We start from the raw sequence: 20,699 nt of genomic DNA on the forward strand, positions 1-20,699 counted from the left end.
ATTAATTTATTAAAAGATTTGCCGTGTCCATATTTTTTAATTGCTGTTTTTTTTTGTATCATTAATTTATTAAAAGATTTGCAGGTTCAAAATTTTGTTTTTTTTGTTCAGCATGTATGAACCGGAAATTTATTAAAAGATTTGCGACATTAATCTATTAAAAGATTTGCAGGTTCAAAATTTTATTTATTTTATTTTGTATCATTAATTTATTAAAAGATTTGCGGGTTCAAAATTTTGTTTTTTTTGTTCAGTATGTATGAACCGGAACCGGTTAAAAAAATTGAACCGGTTCAGTTTGACGCCGTTTCTTCCTTCTCTCTAACGACGGAAACAACGTTCTCTCTAAGGCATGCTCTCTGTTTTCCTCTTCTTCCAATGAGATTGAAAGTTTATTTGATCAGTTTTATGAAAATATATGTGACTCCGAACTATGATTTAAGGTACGAGATATTCGAGATGAATGTATCTTTGTGCTTTTATGTACAAATTTTTAGCAATTGTGAATTGATGATCTTTAGTTTGTTTCTTGAGAACTTTTTTTGTACCAAACACTATTTTAAATTAGAGATTAGGTAGAATATGTTTCCGTTTTGTTTTGTGAAATTTTTTGTTCAGCTTTTTTTTTTTGGTGGGTATTTAACTATTCTTCATTTGAATGTTTTATAGTTTTTTTTTTTTTTTCATTTGCTTTTTTGAATGTTCAGAATTATGAGTTTTATTTGTATTATAATATAATAAGTATTACACCAAAAATATTAAAATTTTATGCTAATTTTATATTAATACTTTGATAATCAAAATTCATGGTTTCTTGCCTTCCTTTATTTTATTTTATTTTTTCTTTATGCTTTTCATTTTAAACTACACATATGCGACGAATTTTAGGTTGTTTTAATTTATTTTTTAGATTAAGGGAAGATTGAAATGATTTATTTGATTGCATTAAATATTGAGTGAAAGATTTTGTTATTTTTGTATCCATTAAAAAAAAAAGAAAAAAAAAAGAGATTTGTTATTTTGCTTTGTTTTATGTTTTAAATGTCCAGAATTTTATGAGTTTTATTTGTTTTGGAATATAATAGGTATTACACAAAAACCTATTGGGTTTAGGGTTACTCTCAGTTTTGCTACCATTCTCAATATATTGTTATAGGGTTTTGAGTTACTCTTTCCTTATTTTCTGTTCTAATTTATATATTATTTTTCATTCAAATTTCTTATTGTTCTTTTATAAATTTAATTGACTTTGTTATTCATTATGTTTTTTTGTGTTTTAATATTCCTTCTACTATTTTTTGTCTCTTTTTTTTATGAAAGAAATAAAACGACTCCTATGAGAATAAATATTTTAATATGTTTTATGGGTCTTATGATTTAAGGGTTTTATGTTTTAACTTATTCCAGCTGATTTTAAATTCTACATATGAGAATTTTTTAATATATTTTAATTTATATGGATTAAAACTAAAATTATATATGGTTCTTATGATAGTATATTTTTATATGATTTATATATTCATGCAAACTTTTGTGTAATTGTGTCACTATGTTCAACAATATGCTGTTGAATAATCTTTTGTATTTTTTTTTTTATATATTGAAATAGGCATGATAGATTTGACCTATAATAAAAAATACAATGGAGATGTGTTTTAAGTTTTAAAATCAAATTATTCTTTTTATATTCGTTTACTTATAAAAAAGTTTTAAAATCAAATTATAATGAATAATCCCGCGCATAGCGCGGGTTCTAAGCTAGTAATACTAATTGTGGAATATAAATTTCAAATGGAAACACAGGAAATTTTTTTTTTTTTTTTTTTTGGTTAAATTTACTTTACCCCCCGAAATTTTAGGGGTTTTTCAATTTGAACCTCAATGTTTAAAAATTGGCAATGTATCTCCCTAATGTTTCAAAAATTTTCAATTTAGACCTTCCGTTACTAATTTCTGTCAAATTAGATTGAAATTTATAAAATTACGTAACTACCCTCAATGCTCATTTTTTTAAATTTAGTAACAGATTGTCTAAACTAAAATTTTTTGAAACATTAGGGGGGTACATTGCCAATTTTTAAATTTTGGAGTTTAAATTAAAAAACCCATTAAACTTTAGGGGACTAAAGTGAATTTTTTCCAAAAAAAAGAAGGGAAAATTACAGTTTACCCCCTCAAAGTTGACAACGTTTTTTAATTCAAACACTAAAGTTTCAATTTCTGCAATCCACCCCCCCCCTCCACACAAAGTTCCAAATTTTTACAATTTGACGAATTGTATCCAAAAATTCCCATATTGCCCCTAATTTTTATTTATTTATTTTTTTTTTTATAAAAAATTTTGAAAAACAAAATTCGGGGTGGCCATAGCCACCCTTTTGACCATTTGGCCATTTTTGCACTCTTAAATTTGTTTTTGTTTTTTTTTTTCTTTTTTCATAAAAGGTAAAAATAAAAAAATAAAAATTAGGGGCAATATGGGAATTTTGGAATAATATTGGTCGAATTGAAAAAAAAATTGGAACTTTATGGGGGTGGATTGCAAAAATTGAAACTTTGGTGTTCGAATTGAAAAACGCTGTCAACTTTGGGAGGGTAAACTGTAATTTTCCCAAAAAACAATTTATTAGAAGAATGTAGATACTATATGAAGTAAAAGGTTGGAAACATACTCGAGATGTGGGAGCTTTGTGCAAGGTTTATTGTCGTCATGGTTTGAAGAAGCGTCTATTACTCGTGATAACGTGAAACTTTGTTAAAAAATTAGATGATATTTGGACGAAAGTACCAAATGGATATTTTGGTTTAGGGGAAAATTCACTTTACCCTCCTAAAGTTTTAGGGGTTTTTCAATTTGAACCCAATGTTTAAAAATTGACAATGTACCTCCCAAATGTTTCAAAAATTTTTAATTCAAACCATCCGTTACTAATTTTCGTCTAATTAGACGGAAATCATCCCATGTGCGTCTCACGTGAGATTTTGATGCCCTCTATTAAACCTATAAAATTACGTAATTACCCTCATTAAAACCTATGAAATTGAGGGTAATTACATAATTTTATAGGTTTTAATGGGGACCAAATTGGAATAGAGGGCATCAAAATCCCACGTAAAACACACATGGGATGATTTTTGTCCAATTAGATGGAAATTAGTCTTCTCACCATAAAACGCCAGTGTACGTAGATTATATCCAACTGAAACGTTTGGGGGTGCTGAGCCACCCCCAACTCCCAAGGGAGCACCACCACTGGTCACTGCTCAGGTGGCCAACGAAAGGAATGCCCTCTTTGTGACTTTTTTTTTTTATAAGATTTTATCTAGAAAATTTAATTTTAAAATTTTAATTTCTAAAAAATATTAATACCAGGTGATGTGGCACTATCCGTCTACAGAAAATTTGGACAACAAACTCAAAGAGGAATCTTTCTCGAATTAACAAAAAGTGAAGCAATGAAAGTTAGAATTATAAAAAGTGAGAATTATTTCAAATCGTGCCTTTTTTCAAGATCCCTTAATTTTATCCCATATTTGAAGTGTTCATATGTTATTGATTTTTATCTCTATGGAGTACAAGAAATATGGTCTTTAATAACGACCAAAAGTAGTCGCTAAAGGATTAAATTTATGATAATTTAATCTAGACTTTCATTTCCATAATTTTTTTTCCCTTTATGGTTCATTTTGTTTTAAACTACATCTATGGGAACAAATATTTAACAAATTTCAATTTATAAATATTAAACTTTATGAATTTCTAAATTTATTTGATATGTGGGTTCATGCTTGTTGAAATAATAATCAACTCATAAATAAAAAATATTTGATATTAACACAATTATGGAATATAAATCAAATATATTATATTTTCCGTATATTTTAACAATGCTATTGAGTAAAGTAATATGGTTCAAAATGAGCTTATGAACATTTTTTATTTTTGAAATAAGTGTATTAGAGGCTGGCTTATTCGACTCAAGTACTGCAATGTTCTCGTTAAGCTCATCATCAACTCTTGGAAGTATTGGAATTCGTAGAAGATGTGTTCTCATTTTGTTAGTCTTGAGCAAAAGAGCGGGAATATCCGGTAAAGAATCTGAAGAATGAAATGCCACATGACGAGTTCTTCCAACTACTTTTTCTCCATCTAGAAATAAAATTGTGCACTCCTCACTTGCTACTGACTGCGCAAGATCGTGAATAAGATCATGCATTTTGCATAATTATATATCACCATATTCATTTATTTTTATGTCTTGGAAAAACGACTTCTAAAGCAAATCCATAAAATACTCACAACCAATATTTTCAAAATGTCTGTTTCCATCTAATGGATGAAGAAAGCCTTGAGCTATCCATAGCTGAATCAACACTTCAACTTCAAAATCTTTTAGAAACAATAAACAAAAAGCAAAGCACTGCTTCAAGTGTGATGAGAGATGATCATAACTCAACTTAAGTATTGAGAAAATATCATTGTCTTTTTTATTAATTTTGTAAAGTTCATTGTTTTTAAAGTACAACCAATCATCCTCCGATTTTTCGAAGTATAATAGACTCCATATGCTCTTTATAGCAAGAGGAACTTGCACACACTTTTGCGTGATCTCTTTTCCAATTTGTACTAGCTTTGGATTCTTTGGCTCTTCCCTGTCTTTAAATGCCATTTTCTTAAATAAATTCCAAGAATTGCTTTTAGATAGACCTCCCAAAAGTATGGTGACGTTGTGCTTGTAATCTCTGCAACTCTTTTGCTACGTGTAGTAATCAAAACTTTGCTTCCCTTCAGACCACCCGATAACAATGTTTCCAAGTTCAACCATGTACCATGATTCTCGCTCCATACATCATCTAAAACAAGTAAATATAGCTTCCCATCAATTTTTGCTCGAAGCTGACTTTGTAACAAATCCATCTCGAGGCTTTCAGGTCTCTTTTTAGTTGCAGATTCTATGAGCTTTGCAACAATAGTTTTCACATCAAAAGGATCAGAGATACACACCCAGAGTCTTAGCTCAAAATGTCTTTTGACTTCATCGCCATTGAACACGTACTGAGCAAGTGTGGTCTTACCTAGTCCACCAATCCCAACTATGGGATTGACGAAAACGTTCTCTTCTACATTGGAATCCAATAACAACTCTTTAAGTGCCTTCTTTTCACCATCTCTCCCAATGACTTGTTCCTCACGAACAAAAGAGTGTGTGTCTTCTCTTTTCCTATGACCCATTTTAAGGCCATATGCAAGCTGGTTCGATTTGGAAAAGAAGATGCGTACTTGTAAACCACCCATTTGAATCCTATCATATTGTGATATTTTTGGAATTTTCATACCGTTGAATTGTTGGGTTTAACATTATAATGAATAAATTCTTGTTGTGAATTTATTCTTTCGAAATGTTGTCGAGGAATTTTAAACTACATAAAATGATGTATATTTTCTCTAGCTTGTGTTGCGATAAATATTTGTATGTAGGTCTAGAAATGCTTTAGTCATAGACAATATAATCATATATATGCAGATTTATATACGAATTTACCTCTTTTGCCATCTTCTTATCCTGTGTCATGACTTATCCTCGTAGAAGTTGAGTGGAGAAGTCATCCAGCAAGTCGTTAGCATCGTACATGGCATCCTTCAGCTTCCCAAGCCAATCTTTGACCCCATGGTTGTGGGTCTGCTTCTCTTCCGCATCCAAAAGCACAACTTGGATAGTGGAAACAGTGTTCTCGAGCTTACGAAGCTCATCTTTGAAACCCCATAGAAGTCCAATCTCTTGGAGAGCAAGAAATCCCAAACTCCTAATGATACTCGCAGCAATGTGAAACAGAGTTGGTTCGGTCATTTGTTGTTGGTAAATCGAGTGAATGCCAAAAGCTGCTGTTGAGTGGTGTTGGAGCGTAGAAGTAAGGAAGATTTGTGTTTGTAGCTGTGAAGCGGATGGCCTATTATTATTCACACTGGTGCTGCTCATTGCTGCATTGCATATCGTTGACTTTAAATTAAATTAAGGGAAAACCCATTAGATCCAACGTGGCCATGTGAAATGAAATGTTATCTTCAGAGTAAACGAAATGTTTTTAAAATAAGGGCTCCACCAGAGTTGAATTATTGATAGAGAGGTGTTACTATACGGTCAAGGCATAAAACATGAATAAAATGCTGCCACCTCAGATTATCTCAACTTACAAAATAAGCTTGGATGCACAAGATCATATGCCAAACTTCACTGCCCAGACCACACACCTCCAAATGCCGCCCCGCCCAGCTTTGCCAAGCCCACGCCGCCCAGCTCCTCCAAGCCCACGTTGCCAAGCTACTCCGTCGGTTCACCACCGTTGCTCCGGCCGAAGGAATGAGAAAAAAACCATTCCAACAACAAAATAACCCAAAAAAAGAGAGATTAAAAATCTGAGAAATCTATGTGGACTTGCTACCTATATTCACAGAATAAATCAATCCACTGCAAAGCCAACATCAATCGACTGCAACTATACAAATTCCATCACATGTTTACGCTACAAATTGATGTAAAAGCACCAAAAAAATAAAAATAAAAAAAAATAAAAAATAATAGTAAAAATCTGAGAATTGGGGAAACCCAGGTTGGGCAAATACAAATTTTCACACTGCAACCAGCATATGTCAGCTTGTTCACACTTGTGTCCTTCATAACTCCATGTACAACAACTCATTTCGGATCAAAGAATACAAACTACATGACAACTAAAACATGCCCCACACCCAAGATTCCAATAGCCTTTAAACAGGGGATCAAACAAGTGATTTCAGGCTGGGCAGTGGGCTGGGCAGCCTGCTGGGCGGTGGCAGCCGGCTAGATGGGGGGATCGGCCTGGGCATGGGTGCCAGCCTGTTCCGGCCAGCTGGGTGTAGGCGGTGGGTGAGGCTTGCACCGGCCATGCGGTGGGCTGGGCGGCGTTGGATTTTTGAAGCTGGTTGGACAGGAGATCGGGTTCGCCGTGGGTGGTGGCCTATTCTGGCTGGATGAGCGGTGGGTGCGTACGAAAATCTGAAGAGAGAAATGATGGATTTCATTTTGCAGGTGGTATAATCTGGTGTAGTTAAGTTCATTTTGTAAGTTGAAATAAGCTGAATTGTCCTTCGTTGGTTGGTGGGCATAAACAGGGTCATTTATTCCATGACCGAACGGAAGATATTCACTTATTGATAACGTCCAAGTACACAAAATCTTAAAATCCTCTTAAATCGTTGACTAAACTCGGAATTAAATTAAGGGAAGTATCTCCATTAGATCTATAATAGCGTGGCCATGTTCGTCTCTCATACTTCACGTCTTAAATGATAACTTCTATACTTTATATATATATATATATATATATATATATATATATATATATATGAAAGAAAAATGATAACCGCATAATGGTTCCTTCTGCAAACGCGTTATCTCATATATTAGTTCTTAAATCTTTATCACTTGGGAAAAATATAAATATCATGTTCATCTCTTAAACTATATATTAAATATGTCAATGCCCCACCCACACATGTCATTATTATAGACTCGGTTAAATAAAATTCTTCCAATCTAGTTTAAAAGAGAATTATGTCATAGATTGACAATATCACATTAATATAATAAAATATTTATACCATAAAAATGTAATTTATCTTTTTAGCATTACTCTTAAAAGAAGAATATGGTAACCGCGCGCCCAAGCTTTTATACAATAGGTACGTCCTCATCCCATTCCAAGTTCCCATGAATCCCATCCAAGGGTTCGGGATCTTTTGACTTAAGAGGTGAGATTGAGCACCAATTTTGATCTAATAACAACATCCGGCCTAATATTTGAAGCTTTTAACATCATTGACTAATTCCACGTGAATAGATGAGGACGGCAATTAAAAAAAAAAAAAAAAAAAAAAAAAAAAGAAGAAGAATAAGCAAGGATGGCTTAACATAATTTAGTTTGGAGTATAAAGCAATAAAAAAGCAAACATTCACGGAGTAAAACAAGGGATAGGAACCATTGACAAGATCCCCCCTACATTAACCTGAATAAAACAAGAAGTAGCAACAACATTTGTTAACAATAGTACGTATATTGTTTCTCTATTTAAAGTAGAACTATGAATAACAAAGTATGAGTTGACTATTGTTTTAGAATACAGTTTATAGTGTTTTGGAGGTTAAGGCTCCCTCGAAGTAGCTATTGGAGATCACGGCTCTCTCGAAGTAGCCAATTTATTATTTCCTATGCTTTGTTATTAGTTGGTTCACATTAAGTGATATCAGAGCAAGGCTGGTTGTTTTCTATAACAATCACCGATCTACAGGGACAGAGCAACTTTGAGTTTGGGGGACCAAAGGCTAAATTTTTTTTTGGAGAGGGACCAATTCGCAAAAAATACCTTAAATTATTATTTTTTTTTGCCTTCAATTATTTTTTTCCTTGTAATTTGGGGGGGGGGGACACTGGTCCCCCCCCCTAAATCCGTCCTGCTGATCTATGACGAAATGACATCGTGATGATAGGCTCCTTGAGCTTCTGTAACAGCTGCGCACTACCTGTGAGAAGATGAGTGATATCTATCACCAATTTATCCTAAGAACCCAACCATCATCCACACCAAAAAATTCACCACCACAACTATCTCCACCAGGAAAACAACCAAATGTCCAAATCCAAAAGAAACCCATCTGAAAATTCCAAACAATCCTCAATGGCCAAGCAGCAAGAAGAAAAAATAAAAAATCATGTCTTCGTTCATCCGAACCCCCCGCCGACATGCAACAAAAATCCACCCATGTCACCAATCCACAACCTCGAGAGCACCAAGCTAGCAGTCCAAGAATTCCTCTCTGGCCCGCGTCCCAGCAGTTCCAGACTCTAGGTTTCTTCTTTACTACAGTGCGAGTGAGATAATGCAACGACGAGCTTTTGTGTGGCTTAGAAAGAGGAAAAATAATGCTGAAAAGAAAGCAAGAGAAGCGACTGAAAACCCAAAGAAAGAGCTGCAAGTTTCGGTCGACGTCTTCTTGTTTGGCTGTGAAAAGAGGAAAAAATTGTTGCAAGATCATGTGATCCTAACAAGGCAACAACTACCAGAAATAGTGTCTCACATGCAACAGGAAAAAGTTGAGACCTTAGTTATTGTATTATTTTTTTAGTATTTATTTTTGTTAATTGGTTTTCATGGTCCAATAGTTTAGTTTCAAATTTTTTCTTGGGGACAAGAAAATTGTTAGGGGAGGGGAATGGTAGGATCATTGACAAGATCCCCCCTACATTAACCTGAAGAAAACAGAAAGCAGCAACAACATTTGCTAACAATAGTTTCCAGGTACCTGTCAAGAATTCATTTTGAAGTTGAGCAGCGTATGATATGATCATAATTATTTGATATTATTTGATATTGTCCAGTGTCGTGTTAGAATCCAATAGGAAGTATATCTCTGTAGATTTTATAGTCCGATAAATAGTTAGATTCTTTCTTTATTAGAGTCGTTAAAGTCAAGACCTAATTGGTCTATTATGTAATCAATAGTATATTGTTTCTTTATTTAAAGGAGAACTATGAATAACAAAGTATGAGTAAATTATTATTTTAAAATACAGTTAACTGTGTTTTGGAGGTCAAGATTCCGTCGAAGTAGCCATTCGAGATCATGGCTCTCGCGAAGTAGCCGATTTATCATTTCCTAGCTTTGTTAGTAGTTGGTTCGCATCAGCATATCATATATGAAAAAAAGATATGCACAAGGAAACTACATTATCCTGAAAATGCACAACCATATATATATATGCTCTTATGAGCTGCGAAGATTACCAAGTCACAAAACAGCAATGGGTTCATTTTTTAAATTTAAAAACACATTGCATAGGAGAAGGTGTACTTGACAAACAAGCTTGATTCAGTTCTGCTTTTCTACTAAACATTATTGATAACTAGTCGTTTTCAAAGATAACTAGAGGGGATCGAATCACTGGCATTTAAACAGAGGATTTTTATTGCTCAGGGATGATTTGGTACAATTTAAACAGAGAGAGAGAGAGAGCATACTTCTGCGTCAATCTCTGTTGATTCCACATCAATGTTGATATCAACAATAATTTTGATGAAGTCTACCAGTAATCCAGGTCTATCTGTTGTCTCTATATAAAGTAAGCTGTAAATTGCAGAGAAAAATGAATAAAAAGATGATAGATCAATCTACCCATCCTTTGCAAACAAGTATCAAACTTCATTCAGAGTATGACCTCTCAATAGGTTGGAGCATGCAAAGGTAGAACTACAGGTGAAACAGTAAAATAAAATAAAAACAAATTATAATGCTAAAAGACATCTTAATCATAAGTAGCAAACCTCCTCTTAGGTCCATCTTCCTTCACTTGTTTGCAATATCAAGATCAAGCTGCGAAACAAAATCACAAACTTCTGTTTTACTTTGTAAAGTTAGAAAAAAACACAAGAAATTGAAGTTGGTTGAGCTAACTAGAACATAGCCATGAAAACTCTGACTGATCCCCAATGAATTACAAATTATACTTTATATTGAATCAGCATCACCCGTGGCACCACATGGAAAAAGAGGACAAGATTTGATCAACAAATCAATTAAACACCATAAAAGTTTTGAGAAAGGCAAGCAGTAGAGCAATTTTGGCTTGCATATAGTTTCTACTGCTGTGACAAAATGCATTTCACATGGGAAATAACTTGTACACATCACGAAGAGCATAGATAGATGAAACTTGTTGAGGAAATAAACACAAACCCCTGTTAAGCCATCGGTTCTTATACTAGTATTGGAAACATAAACACTTAAAACAGGGCACTACTTTCCAGCTCTACCTCTTGGCCTCTGTTTTGAAATGAGACTGGTTGAGTAAGGAGCAAGTTGAGTGAAAACGGCACAATTCCAAGGAAAGAGGAAGTGGAAGCATGGAAACACCCTTTCCACAAAAGTCTCCAGATCCACTCCAAGTTTTAGCACCGTGTGATCTTTGAGAAGATCATTAAAAGCCAATCCTAAAGATCATATTCCAGGAATCAGATTTTGCTTATTTCTTCATTCTCATTTTCCAGGAATCATTACAAATTTCAAATTGGCTCAAAATCTCAAATCCATATATGAATTACAGTATCAGATAAACAAGAGAAACTTATACTTGATGCTATCATTTGTAGAATTTAAATTTCAAATGGAAACACAAACAAAAATTTTAAAAAGAAAAAAGAAAATAATATTGGAAATTCCATTGAAGTGAAAGATAGGATACAATACCGAAAAGCGTAGAGCTTAGCACAAGTTTGATTGTTGGCAACATCTGAAGAAGCGTCTATGCATAAAACCTTTAGATTTGCATATGAAATCAAAAGCTTGACACAGTATAATGAAGATGAACAACAAGAAGAAGAAAATTACTGTCTAATTGGTGACTTAAAAACCTGAGCAATTTGGCGAGTTTGGCTTTGCATCCACTCCATACGATTACCAATATCGTCGCCATTTCGAAAGTTTGGGATGTGAACAATCTTTGACCAATCCTCTCTTATTCCTTGTTGACATCTTTCCTCCAAGTGAGGACATTTTACAATCCTCAAACGACGTAAAGAAGTGAGGCAGCGCACCCCTTCAGGCAATGATATTAAATTGGGACAATTGATGATTCCAAGCTCCTCAAGTGAAGTGAGGTTGCCAATCCACTCTGGCAAAGACATCAAACTAGGGTAGTCCATAATTTGAAGCCCTTGCAGAGTGGTAACATCTCTAAGCTCTCTTGGGAGAGAAACCAAGTTTGGAACTTGTACTATAGATAGATGACCAAGTCTTGTAAGTCCAAGGCAATGTGTGCCATCTTCATTCACATTGTTGAAAAGTTCCTCGCAGCCAGCAATACACAGATCTTCAAGTGTGATGAGATGTTGAAAGAGTGGAGATATGGATATTCGCAATTTACGACATCACAAAATCTTCAGTCACGAGAGAAGTGAGGTTTTGCAGCCACTCTTCTAGAAGATATTCAAGTTCCTCTAATCCCATAAAAAAAAAAGAGACTTCAATTTGGAAAGATCGAAAAATGGAGAGGAAGAGGAGGGTGATATGACTGGTATTAGAGCCATTATAGGGCAATCACCAGTACATAAAGAAGAAAGGCAAGGAAATGATGGGAATAATGGAAGATGGCGATGTGGCTCAGGATCTGCTATTACTGTTACTTTTTCCCTCATCCTCCACCATCCCCTCAAGGCAAGTTCGAAAGAGTGAGAATTTCAAGGGGAGAAGAGGACATGCCACTAGCATCATTGCTTATGTACTCCAACGAACTTAAGTTGTGAAGATTGAGACGCTTGAGAAAAGGGAATCGATCCAATGGTGGGATATGTTGGAACCATTTACAATCCCATATGAAAATAGAAACCAAATTTGAGAGCAAGGATACCCAGCTAGATAACCTAGCACCTGCATACCCAGCTATAGATAATTGTGACAAATTTTGTTGTGGCTGAAGGTTTTGCAACAATTGTTCATCATTTGTAATTGCCCTATCACTATCATTACCAGCTTCTAGGCCCCACTCTAATTCCAGACATCGAAGGTATTGCTTCCTCACCAAGTTTGAAGCCTTGGCTTCTAATGGAGAAGATCTTAAGTGTTCTAAACCTTTGATATGTAATTCTCCTCTCAATTCATTTAAACCATCCAGATTGCCTAGCCCACGCTTTTGCTTTGAAAAGTACCTTTTCTTTTTCCCTAAACTGTAAAGCGTTAGTGTATGGAGAGCAGTCAACTTTCCTAGTTCATTTGGCATGAGTCATGCTGTCACACCCATGAATCGCAAGATGTCTATGGCTAATCAAGTTTCTAGTGTCTTTTGGCAATTCTTTAAGCCCACTACAATTGTCAAGTTTTAGTGTTTGCAAATTCTGCAATTTAGTTATAGAAGTGGGGAGTAGTTTGATATCATCATTCCAAGAAAGATTAAGAAATCTTAAATGCTTTAACTTGCCAATGGAATTCGGCACTTTTTGAATACTTAAAGAACTCAAATTCAAAGCATGCAAGCATTTAAAACTTGAAATAAGTGTATCAAAGATTGGCTTACTCCACTCAAATACTGCAATCACTACCAAAAAAAAAAAAAAAAAAGGTTTAGTGATATGGTTATTTTGGGCGTTTTTGGCCAAAAAAGCGTCACAATTGATTTCGCAACGCTTGATTAGGGACACTTGGGAGACGTCAGCTTGGATAAGGACTGGAATATAAGTTTGAGGCGCTTTTATTGAAAAACGTCTCGAAAAGGGGGGCGTTTGAAACAAAGCGCCCTCTTTTATGAAAGGGGGCGCTTTAACATTAAAACGTCCCCTAATTAATATATAAGGGAAAAAAAATTTCCCCATACAATACAATACAATTTCCAATCCAATCCATATTTTTCCTTGATATACACTCCACAATACAATCCATAAAAGTCAAATATACAATTTTCTCCATTCAACAATCACATACAATCTTATATCTCATAATACAATCCCATAAGACAACCTCATATCTCATAAATACAAAGTGTACCACATCTTAAAGAGTTAACAAAAATTGTACAATACATATGAAATAAAATATCCAAAAAACGATATCATAAACACAAAGTGTCTCCACCACATCTCAAAGAGTTAACAAAAATTGTATCATATATACATATGAAAGAAAATATAAACAACTGGTTCGCTTTTCATTTGTCATCTAATACGTACCCAACCTAACAAGTCAAGCATATGTACGTCATTTAACGATTACCAGCAAATGATGAAATCAAAAAAAAAAAGAAAAATTAAATTACAAACATATATCTAACTATTTTGGAATTGCAAGCCTATATATAACTAGATTTTATATTACAAGTAAGTGACACAAATATGAAGATCTACACATACTTTGTGATGATCCACGACGATCGCCTTGTACATGATCAGTTGCATGCTCATCTTCATTTGTTAATGAATTCTGACCTACATATAATTCGTTGCAAATGTATATTGCGCAATCATATATATGTTCTTAAGTCAACTACAATGTGGAAGTAACATTTATAATCATGAAAATGTAAATAAAACTAATATAAGGTAATTAAGTTAATTACCCGATCGACTAGCAACTAATGATCTCGCTCTCACAAGTCCCGGACACTCGGTGTCATGTGGAGTACATATGTTTACGTTGCTCGTTCCTTGGCTCGCCAACAAAGTTTCCATCAATTTACGGACGTTGACATAGGCAAATGTTAACGCGGCAATCTGTTCAACTTGTTTGGAAATATGTTGGTCTTGTTCATTTATACGCTCAAGCAGTGCAGGGACTTGTGCAGCTAAGGCTGACGATCTGTTTGCATGTGTGCTGCCTTTGACTGGTAGATGCCTAGGTCCTATTCCTCGTACACGACCAGTGTATTCTGCCTTCCCCATGACTGTGGCATAAGTGTCGTAAGGTGCCCAATTTATTGATCCCTGCATCAAGCTCTTCGAGCTTGCTGCAGTGTCCTGTCAACTCAGAGCCCTCATCTTCTTCTATATATAGAATATGGAAAAGTGTTACGCACCAACTAATCTACTCATAAAGATTTACCATATTACAGTGTTTTTGAAAAATTCAACACATGCATACATAAACTAAATCTACAAGTTAAACACATACAACTTTGTCCGCAATGTTGTCATTGAGGAAGGAGCCATCCTTTCTCGTGTGGGTTACGTAAAAAATGACCGCATCAAACACATACCATCAACATGTTCCAGATTTCTTCCTTTTTGTGATCTGGAACCTGCTTCCAAGTAGGTGCACCTGTGCCCACAATACCATTAGTACGAACAAGATTTCTAGCGCACCATGTAATTTCTGACCGCTTAGACCTACGAGCTGATCCGCACTATTGAACTCAACGACAATCCTCTCTTCCCTTTCCATACCCCACATATTAAGCGGACCACTTACAGTGCACACATGAAATTTATTTTTTTTTATCTGTATTTATGTTTAACACATGAATCGCGTAGAAGGTTATATGTAATAATTATAGCATATGAACGACATCATTGTAAGATTTTATAACATAAAGAAATACGAAACATATATGTACCTATTTTTTGGACCTCATTACATGCTAACAGAAGATGATCATCCGGCTCATCTATGTCATCTGTCACATGATCTTGCCCATCTGGCTCCTATGTGTCATCTATCTCATGATCCCACCCATGTGTGGAGTGAGGCCTATTCTCATCATCGTTATTGAACATATTGAATTGTGGATCAATTAACCTATCCATGTTAGTATATAAATGTTGATCATTAACCCATTCACTGTCATCATGAACTTGATCCTGAGGTGGTATAGGTCAGTATATTTCGGCCTGCAGGTCCTGTGATTCATCGTCGTCGTACGAAGCCAATTGTTGTGACGGCGGTCTTTTCACCGGAATCTCTCGTACTGGTAACTTCAAGTATGTTTTTTTCCTTGGCATTTTTTTCTTCTACAAGATAAACAAGGAATGTGAGATGACATTCAAATACATTAGAATAAATATATATACAATTATTGTAATTACAAACAATTATAATAATTTTTTAAAAATACGGATACCCATGTTGGTTGGAGGTAGGTTGTTTGATCTTTTGTCATTTGGAGGATATGGGTATGTCGGTTGAAGGTAGGTCGTTTTGGCAACATTCAACGACATCGTCCGGATCATGAGTAATGTTCAGGTTGAGCGGCTCACTCAAATGGTATTTAGCACATGAATCATCATTTGCCTTCGCCCTCACCAATGTCGCACACGTTTCCAGGTAGTCCTTACAACACAAGACCAATTTGGGTGCCTTTTATCGGCAACATAAAATACTTATGACACTTGTGAAGATAACACGTACGGCTCATCAATAATTTGCTCTCTCGTGTGTATCAGGTTTTTAAAATTCACAAGCGTGAACCCATAGTGGTCGACCTTATAGCCCCTATCCATTCTTATGTTCGTCCAGTCACACTTGAACAACACATATCTAGTGCTGTCGTAGTACTCTACTTCGATTATTCTAGTCAACTTCCCATAATATGTATGGCCTTCAACTATTGGCATGCACACGCCACGGTTTTGAGTCTTTTTACCTTCATTGTGGGCCAAAGTGCGAAACAATGAACTGTTGACTATGTAGCGGTTATATTCTAGTGCGTCTTTAGACGGCCCCTTAGAATGGCATACAAGCTTCACTCCCAGTTCAGTGCGGCATGTTGTGTTCATTCGATTAACTTCCGATTTAATAGTAATAAGAAACATATTTAATATGTCATTCAAACTTGTAAGTTAAGTTATTATTTGGAATACATGACTTTCATCTTACATAGTCATGATACCAATAACAAAATTGCTCCTTATGTTGTGTGACCAATTCAATGTCTAGCATTCGCCTCCTATTGCTTCCTTGCTGGAGCGTATCTAAGTGTCTCCTATATATATATATATATAGGAAAAAATCCATTTTAACCCCCCTGAAGTTTCAGGTGTTTTTCAATTTAAACCAAAAAATTTAAAAATTGGCAATGTACCCCCCTAATGTTTCAAAAATTTTCAATTTAAACCTTTCGTTAATAATTTCCATTAAATAGGATGAAAATTAAAAAAAAAAACAAAAAACAAAAAAGCCTAAGGGTAATTACGTAATTTCATAGACTTTCATCCAATTTGACGGAAATTAGTAACGGAAGGTTTAAATTGAAAATTTTTAAACATTAGGGGGTACATTGCTAATTTTTAAACTTTGGGGTTCAAATTGAAAAATTTCTGAAACTTCAGGGGGTAAAGTGGATTTTTCCCATATATATATATATTGGAAATAAATGTTTTATGATTCACCAATAACAGTAAGAAATGAAGTAACATGCCTTAAGAATAGAACTCACATTCGCAATTGAAGGAACTTGTCTGAGTTAAATAGAATATATCGGTGAACCTGTGCCAAGGTGCGGTGGTCAAGTTTGAATCGTTTTGCTGACCCTTTAGCCTCATCTCGGTTTCTTTGAGGCCTATTGTGTATTGTTAGTGCATTATCTAAATACATGGAAATAAATGACACCAGTTCTCTCGATACGTAGCCTTCTGCAATAGACCCTTCCGGTGCAGATTTGTTGCGTACGTCATTTTTTAATACTCCAAGACTCCTGCATACATTTAATCACCTTGCTCATTTTGTGTTTATTCATTATACATATATAGACACACAAGAATAACGTGTATATATATTATTATATTTGAATACCTCTCAGCCAGATACATCCACCGAAATGCTACCAGTCCACCAAGTCGGCATTCTCGAACTAAATGAACAACAACATGCACCATGATGGTAAAAAATTCGGGTGGAAATATTTGTTCTAGCTTGCACAAAATTATGATGATATCACTCTCGAGTCGGTTTAGATCTGATTGTGACAATGTTTTCGAACATATGCCTCGAAAGAATATCGACAACAGTATCAGAGGCTTGACAACCTTGTCGGGCAAGGATCCGCGCAATGTAATAGGCATAACTGATCCGAACATATGCCGCGCGATGTGATTGTCATGACTCTTCAAACCCACTATGGTACGTTCCTTAAGTCTGACACATCGGGAGACATATCTATCCGGCACTCATACATCTCTAATCACTTTCAAGAAATTAGTTTTTTTCTCATTGGACATCGTGTGGTAAGCTGGGGGCAGGTATATTTCCTATTGTTGCTGATGAATGGATGAAGTTTTTCTCTCAACCCCATTTTTTGCAGATCTTTATGGGCTTCATGGTTCTCCTTTGTCTTCCTTGTCATGTCAAGTAGTGTGCCAAGTATATTGTCGACGACATTTTTTTCTATGTACATCACATCAAGGTTGTGTCGTAACAAATTATCTTTCCAATATGGCAAACTGAAGAAAATACTTTTCTTCTTTCACCCAACATCAGCATTTGTACTAGCTATATCTTGTGCAGTCTTTTGTCTTTTCTCTCTATGTGCGTCATCGTCCTCACATTAAAATAATACATCTAATTGCCTAAGGATGTCCTTGCCATTTGGCACAACAGGAGGACCATCAAGTTCTTGTGTATCGTCAAAAGCTCTTTTGTTCATTCTCCACCTATGATCCATAGGGAACAATGGCCTATGCCCCATATAACAACATTTCTTCCCATGTATTAACCATTTAGACCATGTCAAAGCGCCACAAATTGGACACGCTTTTTTCCCCTTTGTACTATATCCTAACAAATCTGCATAGGCTAGGAAGTCATTTATTGTCCACATCAATGCCGAGCGCAACACAAAGGACTTCTTCATTGATACATCAAATGTTCTTACCCCTACATTCCATAATTCTTGTAATTTTGATATCAGGGGTTGTAAGTAGACATCTATTGCAATTTCAGGTGAACTTGGGCCTTGAATAATCAAGGATAAAAGGAAATTCTATTGTTTCATGCACAACCAAGGAGGCAAGTTGTAAGGAATCACCATGATCAGCCAAGTGCTGTGGGTTGTACTCATGTTACTGAATGGATTAAATCCATCTGATGTTAGCTCAAGCCTTACATTGAGTGGATTTGATGCAAATTCTCGGTGTTTCTCATCGAACGACTTCCATGCTTCACTGTCCGCTGGATGCCTCAAGACTCCGTCTTTTATGCGTCCATCAACGTGCCATCTCATATGGGCAGCAGTATGCTATGACATAAACAACCTTTGCAAGTGTGGTCTTAGTGGAAACCATCGCAACACCTTAATGGGCCGTCTTTTAGATGGTCAGGACCGCCCATCTTCAGCCGCTCTAATATCGTCCTTCCACTTTGATAATCCGCATTTTGTACAGAAATCTAAATGCTCAGTATCCTTCCAAAATAAGATACAGTCATTTCGACAAGCCAAGATCTTCTCATATACAAGCCCCAAGTCCTTTAAACACTTTTTGGTCTCATATGTATTTTTTGGCATGGCTTCACCATCCGTCGGGAGCAACTGATTGATTAACTCAAGCAACGATGTGAATATAGTGTTACTAATTCCACCCATACACTTCAAATTGTATAGATGTACAATAGCACCTAGCTTGCTATGTTTGGTTTTATCATGTAGTGGCTTTTCCGATTCCTTTCCCAAGTTGTAGTATTTTCTCACAGTCTCATTGTCAACTGTGTCCTGTACTGACTCTACAACATTAGGTTATGGTTCCATGTGACTAGCAAATTCATTTGCTCTTGATGTGTGCATGCCGAAAACATCACGGAGCATGGCATTCATAGTTCTCGACTCTTCAGGAATGGGGGCCAAAGAAGATCCTTCTATTGTTGGTTCTCTTTGATCAGTAACAAGATCACACATCCTTTCTCCATGGAACATCCATTCTGTGTAACCAGGAAAAATACCAGGTCCACCTGTTAAATGTATGAAAATCAACTATGGACTGAGAATCTTGTTGAGTTTACATTTCTTACATGGGCAGATTATGTACTCCTTATTTGTAGACTTGCTAACTGCAAATTCCACAAATGACTTGGCTCCATTCACATACTCTTTCGAACCCCTAATCTTTGCAATCCAACTCTTGTCCATAGCATGACTACATTATAAGTAAACAACATGTATTCGTAAAGCTATGCATGATATGCTTTTATACAAAATAAGATATATGTCCCTATTACTTGTAAATTAGCATGTACAGAACATATATATAGTATCTCTAGGATAGTAATATGACAATGATGGTACACAATGTATTCCTCTTAATGAAGGCTAATAATTAATAATGTAGAGGCTTATCCAATCCCAAGATCAAGCATTGAAGCATTGAACCCAAAACCCAGACCGACCACCCATATAGAAATTACAATAAACCTAGAAAATATTTCACAGTTCAATGATTCAAGCAACATTTGCAAGCACAAAAAAATAGCTAATCATAAGGTAACAGAGTCGTTGTGCACCTTCTGCGATCACCGGAACCACCGTGAACAACTCACTATAAGAAGCATAAAACCTAAGATGAGAAATACCTATGAGAGAGAGAGAGAGAGAGATTTCTGTGTGAGATTGAGATATTTCTATGAGAGAGAGATAGAGAGATGGAGAGAGATGGGAAATACATGGGCACCAAGGGAGTGAGAGAGAGAGGGAGCTGATGATGAAAGGGTTTGCCGGCGGAGGGGGGAGAGGGATCTGATGAGAAGAGGGTTTTCCGGTCTGCCGGTTTCGACCGGGGGAGATGGTGGGTGGGATTGGTGAGGCACTGGGTGCTGGAGAGAGAGATAGGGAACCGGAGATGGAAAGGGGGGACTGGCGAGGGAGAAGGAAAATATTGAGGGGGGAACTGGGCAGGCACGCGTGAGGGATAAGGAAAATTAAGTGCGCACTCCCTAAAAATAATTTCGGGGTGTCTGCTATCCAAGCGTCCTTAATTTGGGGCACTTGCCAGCTAGGCGCACCTATTTAAGGGTGTGTGGCTCGCAGGTGCCCCTAATCAAGTGTGCTTGGATAGCAAGCGCTCCGAATTAAGGATGGCTGGCCAAAAGGCGCCCTTAATTAGGGTCACTTGCTAGCCAGGCACCCCTAATTAAAGGCGCCTGGATAGCAAGTGCCCCTAATTAAGGACGCCTTGCCAGAAAATGCCCTTAATTAATTAAATT

The sequence above is a fragment of the Corylus avellana genome, chromosome ca5, assembly GCF_901000735.1.
Source record: "Corylus avellana chromosome ca5, CavTom2PMs-1.0".
Taxonomy (NCBI): Eukaryota; Viridiplantae; Streptophyta; class Magnoliopsida; order Fagales; family Betulaceae; genus Corylus; species Corylus avellana.